Raw genomic sequence first — 18,383 nt, 5'->3', positions numbered from 1 at the left:
AGGAGTTTGAGGTTAAAGTGAGCTATGATGGTGCCACTGCACTCCAGCCTGAGGGACAGAGTGAGGTTCTGTCTTTAAAAAAAGTGGAGGATTGGGACTCCAGAGGAACTCTGAGAAGTTCCTTGTCCCCAGCTCTCAGCTCCCCTCCTCCCATTCCTTTTAAGCCACCGTGTTGATCAGAGCCACCCTGGGATGTCACTGTGGCCCAGAGGCTGCCAGAGGAAACTTCTGGCTCTGTGTCATTCACATCGTTGTAATGGCCTTGAGCAAGTCACTTAACCAGGATCCACATTCATCTATAGACTGGAATTTTCGATGTGTACCTCACAGGGTCATTTTAGTATTAGATGAGGTAATGTATGTAAAGTACCTAGCAACGTGCCCAGAATATAAGAGGTGTTAATACGTAGGGGCTATTTTTGTTGTCAACATTGAGTTGCTGTCCTGGCCACTTGCCTTGCTTCAGTTTTATATTTAGAACCAGCTAACAGTTACTAAGCATCTGCCCAGAACTGGGCACTTTCACAAACACAACCTCATTTGAGCATCTGTTTGCCCAGCCTGTTTGCCTGAGTTCTGAGCTCATATCTGGCTTGCCTCTCGCTGTTCTTTGTTCCTATGAGTTTCCTAGTTTCCTGGTTTTTCTATCAGTGCCTATGCCTTCCAGTGCCTGTTGCCTGATCTCAGCACCCAGCCCTCTCTCCCTCCCTCTCTGTGGTAGTCCAGGAATCACTCGGCAGCTCAGACCTGGTCACAACTCCTGGGTATTTACCAATGAATGGCCTGTGCTCATTGCCATCCCCGGCTCTTGCCTGCTCTCCTGTTCTTATACCTTTTGCTTCTTCTAGGGGCTGATGCTGCCCTCAGTGCTGAGTTGCCAAACCAAGAACCTCATCACAATGCAGTGCCCCAGTTGCTTTGCTCCTTGTCTAGCATTTGTTTCCCACACTCTCTGTGGGACTATTTTTTGTTCCCCTGTGATACTTTTTTTGTGTCCCTGTGATACCTTAGCTTTCTCCCTGCTCCTCATCCTATACTCTTTCTCTATTCTTAATACTTCTACCCACTCTGAGATGCTTCTTCTCCCTGCTTTCCTCCTGGGCCCAGGCCAGGCCATACCTATATAATCTATCAAAAATGGCTCAACCATTTGTCTCTGTCACTAGCAGTCACTGCTCCAACGGAGCTTAAACCAACTTCAGCTAAATGGAATTGCAACACAATTGGTGGCTTCCAGGGACATATTTATACTTTAACGAAGAACTGTAGGGGAGGCAAACCTTTAACTCCAAGGAATGAGTCCCTAGTTATTGGATATTAACCACTATAATAGGTTATGGCAATCAAATATTTAGGACAAAGCTGCCTTCTCTATTCTCAAAGACCTCAGTTTGCTTCATGTATTTTGGGGCTTTATCGCTAGGTTGAAATATATTTATAATAGTGATTTCTTCTGGATGGATTGACCCTTTATCATTATAAAGTGTCCTTGTTTGTCTTTGGTAACAATTTTTGTCTCAAACTTGATTTATTTTATTTTATTTTATTTTATTTTGAGATGCAATTTCCCTCTTGTTGCCCAGGCTGGAGTGCAGTGGCGTGATCTCCGCTCGCCACAACCTCCACCTCCCAGGTTTAAGCGATTCTCCTGCCTCAGCCTCCCAAGTTGCTGAGACTACAGGCACCCACCACCACGCCTGGCTAATTTTTTTGTATTTTTAGTAGAGATGGGGTTTCACCATGTTGGCCAGGCTGGTCTTGAACTCCTGACCTCAGGTGATCTGCCTGCCTTGGCCTCCCAAAGTGCTGGGATTACAGGTGTGAGCCACCGTGCCAATTTTGTCTGATATTAGTGTAGCCACTTCAGCTCTCTTTTTATTGCATTGTATATCTTTATCTTTTACATCCTTTTAATTTCAATCTAGTTGTACTTTTAAATCTAAAGTGAGTCTCTTGGAGACAGCATATAGTTGGATCATGTATTTTAAATCTATTCTTCCAATCTCTTAATTGGAAAGTTTAATTTATGTGCATTTAATATAATTGAAAAAGTAAGATTTGTCTGCCACTTTGCTATTTATTTTCTATACATCATATGTCTTTTTAAATCTTGTGTTCTTTCATTACTGCCTTCTTTTATGTTAAATAGATATTTTCTTTCATTCTCATGTTTCATTTACTATGTATTTTTGAATTATTCTCTTGGTAGTTGCCCTGGGGATTACCATTAATATCTGAATTTATAACCATCTGTTCATGTTAATACCAGCTTAATTTCAAGTATACAAAAATGTTGCTCTAAAGTGGTCCTGTTTTCCCCTCCCATATGCTATTATTGTCACAAATTTCATCTTTATACATTTTGTGCCCATCAACATACATTTATTATTGCCATACACAGTTTTTTATTTAAATCAGAAAAAGAGAGTTAGCAACAAAAAATAAATTTGTATTGTTTTATATCTGACTTCATAATTTCTTTTACTAGCACTCTTTATTTCTTCATGTTGATCCACATTACTATCTTGTGCCTTTGCATTTCAGCCTGAAGGATTGCTTTTACTATTTTTTGTAGGGCAGGCTTGTTAGAGACAAACTCTCTTGTTAGAGATAAACTTTCTCAGTTTATCTGGAAATGTCTTAATTTATCCTTCATTTTTGAAGGATAGTTTTGCCAGATATAAAATTTTTGATTGACAGCTTTTTTTCTTTTTTTTTTTTTTAAAGAACTTTGACTGTGCCATCCCACTGTTTCCAGCCTTCATGGTTTCTGATGTAAAATTAGCTGTTGGTATCATTGAGGAACCCTTGTATTTGATGAATTGTTTCTCTCTTTGTGCTTTCAAAATTCTTTGTCTTTGTTTTTCAATGGTTTCATTTTGACGTGTGCAGCTATGGATCTTTTTAAGTTTATCCCACATGGAGATTGTTGAGCTTCTTGAATGTGCAGATTAATAGTTTTCATGAAATTGGGGGAGATTTTGGTCCTTATTTCTTCAAATATTCTTTCTACTTCTTTCTCTCCTTTCCTTCTGGGGTTCCCAGTATGTGCGTTTGACATGCTTGATGGTGTCTCACAGGTTTCTGAGGCTCTGTTTATTATTATTCATTCTTTTTTCTTTATGTTCCTCAGATTGGGTAATCTCAATTGACTGATCTTTAGGCTCACTAGTTCTTTCTTCTGCCTGTTCGGATATGCTGTTGGGCCTGTCTAGTGAATTTTTCTTTTCCATTATTGTACTTTTCATTTCCAGAATTTGGTTCCTTATTATAATTTCTCTGTCTTCATCAGTATTCTCTATTTGGTGAGACATTGTCCTCACACTTTCCTTTAGTTCTTTAGACATGATTTACTTTAGGTCTTTAAACATATTTAAAATAGCTTAAAGTCTCAAAGAGCTTAATTGGTAGCCACCTGTCCTGTGCACAAACCAAATTCTGCTTGCCAATCTCTGCTTTCTTTCTCATACTTCACACAACCCAGCTAGGACTCTGGCCTTTTTCTTTAGCTTGACCTCTACCCTCCTCTCTAAGGTCTCTCCTTTCTTCTGGATTCTAAGAAGGAGGAGGCCCTTCAGGTCTGAGAACGCCTCCCCTCTTCCTGAGCTTCTATTGCCCTTCTGGAGGAGGTGAGCTGCCCAAGGAGTTATCCGGTCTCTCAGGGGAAGTAAAGAGAGGCCAGACGTGCTCAGACAATCTTCCCTGTCCTTCTAAGAATTCAGTCATCCTGCAAAGCTTTACTCAAAAGGGATTGCAGGGGAAGACTGCAAATCAGGGCAAATCTGAAGCTTTTCTTTTAAAAAGCCAGCTTAATTACTTCAAAATAATGAAATTATGGGTACACATGCATACAAAACCCAAGACTTAAGTAGCCTGTTGTTGCTGGTTGTGATCAAAGCCCGAGCTTGGTTTCTGAGCTGGCCTTAGGAGCACTGCCACCTCTCCTCCCTTCCTCTGGGGAGCAGAAAGAGGCTGCACAAATTCCAACAAAGTTTAGTCAAAAGCCATGGGATTTTTACTTTATTGGTTATTCTGTCCCTTCTTATCTGGCAGGGGAGAGGGTTAACAGGATACAGCCACCTTCTAAATCTCCTCCCCTGCTTCCTAACTCTGCTGCTGTTTCTATTAATAGACATATTAATTACTAACAATAGCAGTGACAAAGAACATCATAACTCCACCTTTTCTACAATTCAGTGGAACCAATTTAATCAAAGTGCCCTACTTAGGGAGAACATTGCTAGAAATGACAGGGATTGGGAAACCATATGGTGCTTGGCAGAGGACCCGAAATCAATGTAGAAACTGAGGCGCTTGGGCAAAGTGTGTCATGTATCGTTCTGGGGCTAGGGCTGAGTCAGGTCCAAGAACTGACCCCCTCCCAGAGCTGGGACTTCATCAAGGCTTTGGCTCTGGTTCGAACGTGGTACTTGCAGGCTCTTGCCGTAGCACCGGGAGACTCCTCTCCCAGCAACTCAGGACTCCTAGGACCAGTGAGGCCTGTGCTATCATAATGAATTATGAGTGGATCCATCTGACCTATAGCAAATACCACCCATAAACAACACTGCAGTGCTAAGCAAAAATGCCTGAAGACCATGGACAGAGAGAAGGGGATTTTTAAAGAAACATTTATAAATAGAAATCAAAACATGTGAAGCTCAGAATGAATTTGGGAAACATGATGGGAACTGGGATTCACTGAGCATGTGCTGCACTAGGTCAAGGGCAGAGTGTCAGGGTGTGGCCCAACATCAGGCGCATGGGCTCTCCAGGCCACTCTGCACTGAAGCAAATTGCGCCCTTCTGTATGGTGCTTATTCACACACACTGCCCACAGGGCTCTAATGATTTAGAGGCACTGGACTGAGCTCCTGAGGGCAGGAGCATTCATCTCTGTGGCCACATGTTTGGTCCAGTGTCTGACAAATAACATTCACCTTGTAGGAACAAGTGAGAGCAGAGCATCCTTTCTCAGGAACAAGGCCCACCCCCTGGTGAGCCGCTCCACTGGAGTCCCAGGTCCCTAACCTGTGGCCTAGGTAGACCTTAGGATTTGCCTCACTGATGCAAATGAGTTGCTGCTGCTTGCTTTTGAAACAAAGTGTTGGCATGTTCCAGCTGCTGCGATTCAATTGCCTTTCAGACAGTGTGGTGCCCAACAAAGCATCCGTCTCAACACCCCGCGGCCTCCACAGCTGCCACTAGTAGCAATCCATTACCCGCAGGCAGCTCAACAACTCAATGTGACTTGGGCTCCACGCCTCTACACAAAAGATGCTTCCCTGCCCTGTTCTCCTCCTTCCTGTTGTGAAAGCAGCCTCCCTTGCCCTTACCCAGCTGTGGCTCTCTCAGCAGCTTCCTCTAGCCCCAAAGGCCTGCTCGGAATAAGGACCTGCACACAAGTTGGGTGGCCCTGGGCAAAACCTGGAGCTGCTTGATGTTCTGAGCCTGCTTTCAAATCTGCAAAATAGTGCTCTCTGCCTTACTCCCTCGCAGGCTCGTGTGAAGGTCAAAAGAGAACTCCTGGGAAAGAGCTTAGTCAGCTGAAAGGCTCTAAACAAATGATAGTTATTACATCGTCCTCTGTCTCCCCATGCAAGAGACCACAACAAAACAATATACCAAAGAGAGAGAAAATCCCACACTTCTTGGTAACTGGAAAGGCTGAGGCCATGGGTGAGAGCACCTCCCATTTCCCTGGGAAAGGAGAATAAGTAAAACTTGAATTCCTTCAATTAGAGACTCATCTAAGAATCCTTTCTATCTTCCCACTCTGTTTTGAAGTAGGACAGGGGGCCCAGCATCACAGACGACAAGGTTCTTACCTTGTAGTTCTGGTCTCATTCGTTTCTGTATTTATCAAGCCTGGTACATAAACACAGTAGGTAGGTGGATGGATGAATTTGCTGTCCGGTCAAGACTTCAGCTAGCACATTCCTAATTGACCTGCTTTTACATATATGGTTTCTAAAACACTTTCACACTGGGATGATGACAGAGTTCTGGAGATGGATGGTGGTGATGGTTGCACACACTATTGGGAATATACTTAATGACGTTGAATTGTATATTTTTAAACGGTTAAAATTGTAAATTTTATGTTATGTATATTTTACCACAATAAAAAATTTTAACAAGAAACACTGTCACAAACATTTATGTTCCATGAATGAAGGAAGGATTCAATTCTCTTTGATCCCCAGCAACTGAAGCTGTAAGACACTCAGTGTTTGTCTCAGGTTATATTAAGAGATGAGAGAGCTGGAAAGGAAGACAAGCTCACGTACAGCCTTTGGTGCTTCACTGTGCTTCAGGGGAGGAAACAGCTAGAAATGCACAAGCAGAAATTAACATGCCGTACAAATGCCTCTACCGTAATTCCCGCCCTCCTTCCCCTGAGGGCCTCACCCCACCTCACCCGACTCTCAGCTCCGCAGTGGGAGGGTGCTCAGTGCTCCTGGACCTTCTACCCCTGCCCATGAACACGCTTCTCTGTTGAGTGTGGCCCCGCACCCTGTAGACAAGCTTCTGGTCGACAGACCTTCATATCCTGTATGCCAACAGGAGCCCCTCGCCTAGCCCCAGAGTAGATCGTCAGAGTGTGTTGAATGACAACAACAACAACAAAAACAAGTGGCAGAAATCTTGTGTGGTTCCTGGAATTTTGTTGCATTGACTATAGCAGGAGATACATTAATTAACACCCAGAAATATGTTGGTTTTGCAGAGATTTGCATTGTAATAATTTACGGTAAAGACTAGAAATCAGCATAGAAGGATTGGCGCTGGAGAGGGAACCTGAGTATGCAGTTCGGGGATGAAGGGCTGACTTTGGCTTTAAGCTTATTCTGAGGGACTCAGGAGGGCCGGATTAGAACTGGTGATGGCAGAGTGAAAGGATTTCAATTTATCCCAACGGAGGAGTTTATCTCCAACAGTGCTGTCTAGCAAGGAAACAGGCTGCCTCACAGGGTGAACTTTCTGAAGCTCTGCTCTTAGAAATGCAGTTGGGAAATTAGGTACAAAGGATTACAAGGCCCCCATCTACACCCCACAGTCCTGGATCTGAGGGCGAAGTGAGAGGATACAGCACAGGTGGTACAGGGAGTCAGGATGACCTGAGCTAGGAAGATTTCCAGGCCCAGGAGGACAGGGGGGCTAGTTCATTTCTCAAGTTCAGTTTCCCTCCTTTAACCCGTCTCTTCTTCACTTTCCTCCCTGTCCTACTTCTTCCTCCTCTTCCCCACCATCCCTCCTACTCTTTCTACGTCCCCATCAGGGAGGGGAAAGCACCTGGCTTGGAAGTCTATCTAGCCCAGAGCGATTTGCTCGGCAGCTTCCCTGGCGAGGAGGGAGGTGCTGGATCCTGGCCAGAGCCCTGCCAGCTTCCCTATTGTGGCAAGTGAAATCATCAGCTTCACACTGCGGGTCTATTTAAATCAGCCTTTCATGTCTGATGGATTTAAAAATATGCTAGGAGTCGGCATCTTAAATACAAGAAACACAAACAAGCAGATGAAGCTGCATTTTTCCTTCCTCTGTGCCCTCCCCGCTCCCTCTCCCCTTCCTTCCCCTTCTCTCCTTCCCCCTCCCAAAGCAACTTTCATTCATAAGGCCCATCTCCCCTGCTCTCCCCTTCCCTCCAGCCCACTCGGTGGCACAGGAAGCCTTTAGTCTGAGCAGCGGCTGGGAGCACAGGGGTCTGGGTTCCCTCAACTCTGCCAGAGACCAGTAAGTACCCCAACCTCTGCTCCACCCCCCAGGGTGAATGCTGGGCACCCTCACTCTAGCCAATCCTCCCCTCACCCCCACCCCCGGCCAACAGGGTCTTCTGCATTGACTAGTGTGTACAAACAAGCGCCAGGCTGGCTGAGAATTGGCTCATTACGCTCACTGTGCTCCCTCCTCAAATCATAGACAGGAAGGAGACTGTGGCGCAGGCAGGAGGAGGGACGTGCCCAGGGTTTGAGGTCAGTGAGCAGCCAAGCTGGTCCCTGGCCCATTGCCCTTGCTATCCACAGCTGGCTCCACACAAGCCTTGCAACTTCTTCCCACTCAGTGCTGGGAAGGGGGTTCACTGCACCCAGAACCCTACAACTCCAGTAAGGCATCTGTGAGAGTCTCACAGCTTCCATGGCAGCAGGGTTCCCCACATCACAAAGGACGGATATTCACTGGGAACCCTTCTGGGGCTTTGATCTAACCCAATCTTCTCCTGCTGTAAATTAAGCCACATCCCCTCTAATCCCTGGGCATCATCCCTTTGAAACTTGCTAAGTGGTCTCTCATATGCCCCATCTCCTGTCAGGTGGCCGGCTGCCTGGCCAGCACTGCAGTCGCTGGAATCAGGAGATCAGCCCCCTAGACCTGGCAGTACTGCCCTGGCCTGACTGCACTGTGTCCCAGACCACATGAGCCCAGGTGAAGGGGCTACTTTGGGTTCTCAACCGTGGATGCAGGTTCAAATCACCTGCGGGGCTTTTCTTTATTTTTGGTAGTTTATTTTATTTTTTAAAAATAGGTCAGGTGCAGTGGCTCACACTTGTAATTCCTGGCCCAGGTGGGAGGATCACTTGAGGCCAGGAGTTCAAGGCTGCAGTAAGCTATGATTGCACCATTGCACTCCAGCCTGGGTGACAGAGCAAGATCCTGTCCCTAAAAATAATAATATCAACTCTTGCACCCCCCACCCCGCAACTGCTGCTGGAAATTCTGATTTAATTAGAAGCTGGAAGATCTTTATTTTTCAATTGTTTAACATTACTATTTTAGCACCAACAGTAATGAAATGGAATAATAGAAAGCGAAAAATCTCACAAGCTTGCAAGCATTTTCCTGACCTTAGATCCACTCTTTGATGCCTCTTCCTCTTTGACCACACTGCCTGCACTCTCTGAATTCCTTAAGAGAATGTTGATGACTTGCTTAGTGCCACACGGCAGGTCATTAGTAAAGCAGAGATCCCAACAGGGTGCTGAGGCCTCCCGAGTACTGCCAGACCCTCTCAGTGGCCCGGACAGCGGTCAGTGCTGATTGTCTACACCCAGGAAGGAAGTGGGCTCAGGGGCTACACTGACTCATCCTGTGTCTGTGGGTGTACAACACACACACACACACACACACACACACACAGATGAAACCACGCACACTACCCATTCTGATTTCATCCCTGACTCTCTACTCTTTAGTCCTTTTGTTAATGGCCCGAAATACTTCCCACTCAAGTTTCAATATGTGTTGAGGTGCCATGCCATACCCTATGCTCTTAGAATATGAAAATAAAGAAATCAAGAATCAAGGAGCTCCAAGTTGGTGAAAGATCTATATCAGCAAACAGGTAGAAAACAATGAGAGAGGGATGATGCAGAATACAGGATGAGCATCCCTAGTTGGAAAATCCATAATCCTCCAAAGTCTGAAATGTTTTGAGCATTGGCATGACGCCACCGGTGGAAATTCCACACCTGACCTCATGTGATGAACCACAGTCAAAACACAGCCAAAAATTTGTTTCGTGCACACAATTATCAATCTATATAAAATCACCTTCCGGCTCTGTGTGTAAAGTGTATAGGAAACATAAATAAATTTCATTTTTAGACTTAGGTCCCATCCCCAAGATATCTCATTATGTGTATGCGAATATTCCAAAATCCAAAAAAATCCACAATCCAAAAAAAATCCGAAACCTAAAATGCTTCTGGTTGCAAGCATTTTAGATCAGGGATATTCACTCTGTGCTATGGACATTGAGAACTGGACACCCAGTTGCCTCTGGGTGGAGGAATGGGGGTGGGGGGGGGACTGCTAGTTCCAACAAAGGGGTTCATGATTGGTGGGGGGAAATAACAACAGAAGGAAATCAGGGAAGCAGGAGAGTGAAAGCTGACGGGGCCCAGGCGTGCGGGACACACGGTTTGTATGGCCAGGGCGGTGCACAGGATGAGGACTCCGGGGGTGGGGGACAGAGCTGGGGCTTCGACAGTGAATGGAAGATGGGAGATCAGAGCCAGACAGCCTACCCTGGGCAAGCAGGAGTTTCAGTATCAGCCTGTAGGTAACAAACAGCCACTGGTGGTGGGGGGATCGGGGGTGGGGTTTAAACACGAAAGCGACAGGAGCAGATTTGCAGTTGTGCCTGAAGAAAGAGTAGAAGGATGGGGTGGGATGTAAGGCCGGAGGCACTTCGAGCGTCACCCTCTGGCCAGCTTCCTCAGGCCAGCACAGAGTAGTGGGGGCGGCCAGGGTGCGTGAGGATGGAGGTAAAGCAAGAAACCGCATAAGCAACAACCTCAGCTCTAATGTGTTACGTGTTTATTCTACCAGCCAGGCCATACCTTTAATCTCAGTCTTCCCACAGTCCGGCGTGCTTCCAGGCTACCCAATTGTACTTCCCCCATCCCAGACTTCAGGTCATTAAATATCAAACACTGAATTTTTAAAACTTAAATCCAGACAGCCTCCGATTTCTCAAAATAGGATTTCTCAGAATGAGGTGAGGGCATGGGGATTGCACACTACAAGCTTCAAGTCAAATTACATTTTTGGATTATCCATTACTTGAAATTCTGCGGGTCATAGTCTTCTCCATGAATGTGAATATTCAAAGCCAGCTGTGGCTTGTGGACTGGGAGGGAATAACACAAAAAGCTACGTGTGTACAGCTGTGTAGGGTTCACCAGTCACTTCCGCAGCACGCCTTGTGGAAACAGAGCCAGGGAGACTGGCGACCAGGGCGAGGTTGGGGGTGGCAGGGCCAGGGCTTCTCTGGCCCCAGGACCCCCGGATTCAGGGCCATAGTCACGGTTGGGGGTGGCAGGGCCAGGGCTTCTCTGGCCCCAGGACCCCCGGATTCAGGACCATAGTCACCTTGTGTAGACGCGGCACGAGGTTTGCCTTCTCGACTGGCCATCGCTCCCCAGGCCTCCCTTGATCCTAGACACTACCCGGCTCTGCTCCCCACTCCTCTCCCCTCACAGAGCCCCCAGAAACCACATTGCCGGAGACCCACTCAATAGAAACACTTTGCAGAGAAACACCTGAAAGAAAATCTTATGAGCGATAATCAACAGGCAACATCGGCAGAGACAAATTAACTCCCCGTGTGGATGAGAGCCACGCGGTCCTGGCCAGATGCCAGCCAGCATCCTTAATCCCATTTGCTCTCAGTTATTAAAATGGTTTTCCAAGACATGGCCCATCTCCGCAGAGTCGCACGTTAATGAACGGCAGTCAAGCAACTGAGAAACCTCACATCTTGGCAGTTCAACCCTCCATTCCTCCGGCTACTCACTGGCAAAGGCTCCACGGCGTCTTTCTGCAGCCCGGGCAGGAACTTCTTTTCCTCCTCGAGCGTTTACTTCTCACTCCTACCCCCAACTTCCACCAAAAATAAGCCATTCTACTCTCCTCCACTACACAGTTGGGGGCGGGATCTTCTTAGCTCTGAGCCCAGGGTCACAAAATAAGAGCTGTAGAATCACAAAGATCACAGTTTCTTTAAGCTGGGTGAGGACCTGAAGTTAATTCTAGGTGAATACCTTCCTCCCATAAATGAGAACACCGAGGCCCAGGGCAGGGGAGAGAGTAGGTTCGGAGATTAGGAGCAGCAGGCAGGTTGGAGACTGCCATGGGTGCCATGACATCAAGTCAGCATTCGCTCATTTAGCAAAGATTTACTAAGCACCTCTGATGGGCTAGAGACTTGTACTTGCCACTGACATGCAGCATAAGTGGGATGCAGAGCCTGCCCTCAAGGAGATCACAGTCTGCTGGGGAGACAGATAGACACAAAAACAGATGCTGGAAATGCAGCATGGCGAGTGTGGGGCACAGACTGTGGGCTTTGCTCACCTCCAGAGAGCACGGGAGCCAGGTTGTGGGGCTCAGAAGGGCCAATGTGCCCAAGTCCTGGAGTTGTGCAAAGCCTGGCATAATTCCTGGGAGGAGCAGCTACTCTATACCTGGAGGAGGTATAATAATTCCTAGGAGGAGCAGCTATTCTATACCTATTCATCACATACCTGGCATGCTTCTCATTTAACTCTTACCACAATGCCACCGGGTAGACAATACGATTACCATCATTTTTAGGAAAGGAAACTGAGGCAGAGAGAGGCTGAATGACTTGCTCAAGGTTACGCAGCCAGAAGTGAGAGAATCAGGGTTTGAATATGCTCCTCCGGCTCCAGGATTCTGTGCTTATTCTTAGGTCATTCCGGGTCCTCGGTCTAGGACACTATGGGGAACCTCCTGCCGACTGGCCCATTCCACACTCTGCAATGTGCAGCCTCAGGCCCCGAGTCATGTTTAATGACCTCAGATGCCTGGAAGTCCTGGCCCTGCTCTGAATTCCCCTGGCATTTCTAATCTAGGTATCTCCGAAGCCACCTTTGGAATTATTCCCAAGCAACACAGGATCCTGTGCCTTCTCTCTTTGGCCACGTGAAGCCAGCGCTCTGACCCATTGTGGAGAGAGACTGTACTTGGACTTGTTTTTCCCTCTCTCCCTGGGAGAGCCCGGAGCCATCTGCATGTTCTTGTCTGGAGCCCTCAGTTCCAAGAAGAGAAAGAGCTGCCATTTATAAGCAGCTGCCTGTGCCCCGGGTGCATTACCATGTGATCTCACATGATCTCATTTAAATCCTTCAGTGTCATTTGACACTTGCAACAACCCTGGGAGAAAGGTGTTATTATCCTCCCCATCTAACAGGGAAAGAATTCACACAGAAGCAGACAATTCCAGTAACTCACTGCCAGTCTCAGCTACTCATTGGGGGAGCCAGGCTCAACCACAGGCCTGTTTATCTCCATGGTTGGCTGGAGTTCAAGGCATCATCCATGCCCATGAAACAGAGCTGCGTGTCTATGTAGCCTGTGCCTTTGGCTTGAAGTTCGATGCTCTGTCCAACGGAGCTAACCAACCATGGCCAAAAAGCAGTTGTCATATCAGAAACCCATTACAACCCACGGAGCCTCTGAAAGATGCTTCAAGAATATGTTCCGTGAGTTGAAAGTGATGCCAAGCATTCTGCTCCCCTGGAAACAGCTGCCCAGGGCTTGAAGCAGCAAGAACAATCCCCAAACACAGATCCAGCCTTGCACCGACCCTTCCAACTGCCTTCCCCCTCCCAGGCGATGACACACTCTGAGCCAGGAGGAGGCTGTCCTCCTGGGAAGAACAGTATGACATGACACCAGAAAGGACGATGCAACTGATCTCAGAGTTGCACAAATTGGCCGGTTGCAGATTTCCTCCGGGTGAACAAGACAATCCTAAAACGAAGCAATCTATCCAAGCCATTGTCAACAACAGCAACCAAAAGAAGCCTCAGTCCCCATCCTTCACTCATGGTTCCTAGAGGTTCTGCCGCTGCTACAGATGACCTGTTCTGCAGTTGATTTTCTGAAGTAGGCAGTGGGTTAAGCGTATTACCATTTTTCAAGGGAAACAACTGCCAAATTGAGCTCGTTAGATGGTGAGCATGTGTGGCATGCAAATCTTGTCCTGTCACTTTCCTGATTAAAATCCTTCAGTGTTTTCTCATTGCCTAAGGAAAATGTGTCCTTGACATAGTTCGCAAGGCCCTTGACCATGGAACCCAGACTGTATCTCAGGCCTCCCTTCTCTGGGTTCTCCCCTGGTCCTCTGCGGGCTCCTCTTTTTCAGCTGTGCCAAGGTCTCTGGACTCCTTCGGGCTGGGCCCTGACACTGGCTGTTTTTGCTGGATCCTCCCTCCATCTCTCCCTCCCCTCCTCTTCCAGTTTTTCAAGGCTCTGTTTAAAGTCCTGTCTTCAGGGAAGCTCTCTTGTTCTCAGGCTCTAAATAACAGTCTCTTACTCCCTCAGCCTCTGCTTCCTTTTCATAATATTTATCCCTCTTGTTTAGTGTCTGCTTCTCCAGCAGCCAGTAAATTCCAAGACAGTAGGCTGGCATCTCTTTTGTTCAGTGCTGCATTCCCAGCACCTAGCAAGAAGTCTGCTACACAGGAGGCACCCAAGAAATATGCATGGCATGGAGGAAGTCGGGAGAGACCACTCATGTAGCACTCCTGGTTGCAACTGGGTCCAGAACCTGGCCTCATGCCGAAAAAGAAGTAGCATCATCTGCACGCCGTGCCCAGCATGCAGGTAACAGGTGCTGAGTGAGTGTACCTCCCTCCTGCCTCCAAACAGATCTTCCGTGTTTCGTGGTGACACGCTGTTCCCAGACCATACAGCTGTGTGTGCAACACACTATTTCCACATCTCTAGGTTTTGCTCCTCATTCCTGCACAGATGTTTTCTTGGGAAGCCCAGTCCTTCCCTGAGCACAGAGAAGGACCCCTACAGTTCTGTTCTTCTGTTGCCTTCTGACTCATAATGCCATAGTGGTGCATGCCTCTGACATATTAATGGCAATTTCTGACAGTGGGGATTTGGTTGGTAATTTCCCGATAAATGTAGCCAAACAAGTCTTAAGCATTGATGTGGCTGTTATTGCCATCAAGATTAGGTTCTCAGCCTAGCCCCCACCCCATTCCCCTGGCCGGTCCCCAGAATGTGCTTCCAAGCCACTAACTCCGGTCATCAAAGAGAATAGGTTCTCCAAGAATACAAATTCAATATATTATTAACTGAAACTAAATATGACTAAAGGAATAATTCTCCCAGGAAAAGCAGCATGTGTTGAATTCCAAAGTAAAATAACACTTTGGATTATCATCTTGTGCTCTTCTCCCTGGTATGCAAAGCAGGCACTGGGCCTAGCACGCTAGGCACGGTCTCAAGGTCACCAGCAAGTTCTTGTGATTAGAAATGGATGCGGAGGCAGCCAGAAGGTGAGGCCCTGCCCGAGTGCCCCAGGTGGGTCTGTGGCTTCTCTCCAACTGAGGATCTTTTCATTCCAATGGAAAGACATACACCTATTGGTGCCATGGAAGGACATACATGGGTGCCAGTTAGTCACAGCATGCCAGAGGGCTAGGAGATGGGTTTTAAGATCTCCACAAGCCACTTTTGAAGCCCTGAAAGAGTCAATGAACCAGAGCCCTGAAGCACGCCACTTCTGCCCAGGGCTTTTGGAAAGCTCTGCAAGTGAGTCACCTGAAGTGCTGCCCCAAACTCTGGGCCAGGCCCTGCAGCCCAGGAGCCTGGGCCGCTGCTGCCTTTGGCTCCAACTGTGGTGCCTGCTGCCCTCAGGGCCTTTGCAGACCGATGGGCCTCCACTTTGTCATCTAAATGTGCTTCTCAAGAACAGAATTGCAATCCAGGGCAGAATGGCTATTGAAGCAGCAGTTATCACTAGAATTTCACTGTGCTTTGTTTTTTTCAAACACATTTTATATTGATTTCATTTCATTCTGAGTCGTCTCCTTTTCAGCAGAAGAAGATATAGAGTCTCACAGTGACTTGCCCAAGATCACGTCGTTAGTAAGCAGCAGTGCCGGGAGTTGACTAGGTTCTTTGGCTCCAAAACTCACGTCATGCGGCAGAGCTGTGTGGCGGCTGATGCTTGCCTTTGGAAATGGGGACAGCAGGAGCCTGGGTCTGGTGACCCGCATGCTAGGGCTTTCTCTGCCCCGTTTGCTCCAGCTGCTCTCTAGCCTTAGGTGTCAGCTAATGGTTGGCACACTTCCTTTGGCACTTCTGTTGTGAGAAATGACTTACTGCCAGCTTTAAAAAGGGCCCTGGGCCTCCGGGAGCACTGTCATCCTCTGAAAATGACAGGCTGCTCCCCACCCCACCATGGAATTCACAGATAGCAGGAAATTCAAGCACGTTCTCTTTCTGTTTCTAGGGCTTAGTGACTGAGATAAGCCAACAAGCAACATGGCTCACCACCCCCTCTGACAGAGGTTGTGTTGCAGAGCTGGGCTAAGAACTGTGGCTGGCCCTCGGGATGAGATGGGTAGAGCTGGAGCTGGTAGGCAATGGCAGAGGGAACTTACTTACTTGAAATTTAGGCAAGAGCAGGCCCAGCCTAGCTAGACACTAATAACCACTGAGTTCCATGATGCCTGCTGTCTCTGCTATATTGCTGCTACCTAGTTCAGTGCCTGGAGCCTATTAAGTATCCAATACTGGAATGTGTTGTGTCTGAGCCTTTGCTGAATATGGACTAATTGCTTCCAATGGGACGGGGACATTGGAGGCTCCAGGCCTGGAGCTCAGCACATCCACGATGGTTAGACACGTACTGAGGAGATCACCTGTCCTCGGGAAGTCAGACTTATGTTGGAAGTCACCAGACAACAAAATAAGAGTCTGGGTATAATATGCCACAGCCTGGCGGTCTAGGGAAATCTAGGTGCCCCCAGGTAGAGCTGTACTCAGAAACAAGATATCTAAAGAGATGCTAGTCAGGAACCCAGGCAGGTAGCAGGGGTCCTGAGAAATGTTTCTTCAGGAAGAGGGCTCCAAAAACCAGGCTGGGGCCCTCAGTGTGGTAGTGAGGGGATTTGCAAAAACAAGACAGAGTCCCCATACTATGTGAGATCAAGGAGATCAAGGCAGGGCACATGCCGGGTGGTCAGAACTGCCACTAGGCCAGGGACAGACTCCAGGCCAGGTGAACACGGTGCAGAGACGGGCCAAGATGTCTGGCTTAATTTCATGCCACTACTGAGGTCTGAAGTGAGGTGGAGTCTATAGGTGGGATTGCAGGTATGACATCAAGAGAAGAGGGAGCCTTCGGAGATGGGTCCATGGAGGGCCTGGCCAAGGCCTCATTTCCGCCCACAGAGTTGACAGAGGCTTGGGTCTATCTAGGGTAGATGGCCTCCATGGGGTGGTTTTTATGAAAGTAAAAAAAATATTGGCATCTCCCAAGGAGCACAAATAGAAGAGGCTGGAGCCTGCAGGTCCTGGGTGGGGGGCAGGTGCTCATGGGCACATTCCATGGGATCAAGCAAGTGCTGGGTCAGCTGCTACTCTGTTACCAGCCACCCGCACCCTGCTCTCTCCAGGCAGGTCTCCGCCCTTGGAGCTTGTGGTTTAGGAGGGGAGAGAAACCGTGCCTCCATGGACTTCAGAACAAGCACAGAGTGGCCTCTGTACAGACAAGCCCAGATGCAATCACAAAAGATGACCACATTTTGGGAGAAGGGAGTTGGGAATAGAAGGGCAAAGTTCCCCAGAGCAGGGGAAGAGTGACAGGTGAGAAAGTCTGTAAAGGGTTTTGTACAGCCTCAAAAATGTAAAAGAGGCAAAGAGTCAAGGAAAAAACAGGTTTTATCAGTGAAGTCATCTTTATAGCCTCTCTGTTGTCATTCGAGACTGCATCTCATGCACTGACTTCCATTCAGAGGCTGTTCAAAGCAGAGATTGCTTATTTCCCACTGAATTGGAGGGAAATAATTCCCACTGGAGCATTCACCTGAGCAGGCGGGAGGAGCCTGCTGTGGAATTGATCCCTTATGCATTACAGGCTTCCCTTCTGCAGCCCAGGGGCAGGGAGGGGTGGTGGTGGGGCAGCCCAGGGCTTGTACCACTCCAGAAAGCTAAAGATGGGGGTGGGTGCGGGATAGGCCCCTGGGATGGCCCTTTTCTCCTCTGATAGCCAGAGAGGCCTGAAAGATTGCTGGGCCTTTGCTCATTCTGGTCCTCCCCTAAGCCTCCTGCCCCAGCAGCCTCCCCAGGTCCCAGAGTGTCAGGGATGCCTGCAGGTCCCAAATGCCTGGAGCTCCCAGGAGACCATCATCTTGACCGCTCCACTGGGCTCCTGACAATGTGGGATTTTGCTGGTTGACCATGGATGGGATCCTACACCAGGTTGAATGAGCTTCCTGCCCAAGGTTAAACCAGGTCAGTAGGCAGAATCCAGGGGACCCCAACTCTCACTACAATGGAAACCAACTCCTGAGTTCTCGAATGCCCCCGAGGGAGCCCCCACTCCAATGTCCTCCTTCAATCTCCTCTCTCCTCTAATACACTTGCTTCTGTCCCCTCTTAAGTTTCTCTATTTTTCTTCCCAATACATGTACACAAAAAGCATTAAATAATTTTCACTGTGTTTTTCTCTAGGTATAAAAAAGATAGTCTTAGCCTCTGGGCCTGAGGCTCGGAAGAATCAGTGCAGGGCAGGGGAGGGCACATTAACTGGGACTTGAGACCTTGGCCCACCTCAGCTACCAAATGGCTGGGGTAAGGCCTCTGCGTGTAACTCCCAAGGCTTCATGGAATTGACAGAGTCCACGGACATCAGAAGGTTATGGAAGTACAGAGGCCATTGCTATTGGGTTCAGTTATCATTATCCAGGGGCTCTGCCAACACCAGCACTCCCCAACCACGCAAAGCCAGGCCGGAGGTCTCCCCTGCGTCTTCCTTCTTCCTGGATCCCATCAGCTGCACCCATCATCTCTAAATGGCCCCTCTTCCTTCCCCCACCTGGAATGTCTCT

This window comes from Gorilla gorilla, chromosome 10 (genome assembly GCF_029281585.2).
Source record: "Gorilla gorilla gorilla isolate KB3781 chromosome 10, NHGRI_mGorGor1-v2.1_pri, whole genome shotgun sequence".
NCBI lineage: Eukaryota > Metazoa > Chordata > Mammalia > Primates > Hominidae > Gorilla > Gorilla gorilla.
Note: the sequence above shows the minus strand (reverse complement) of the source record.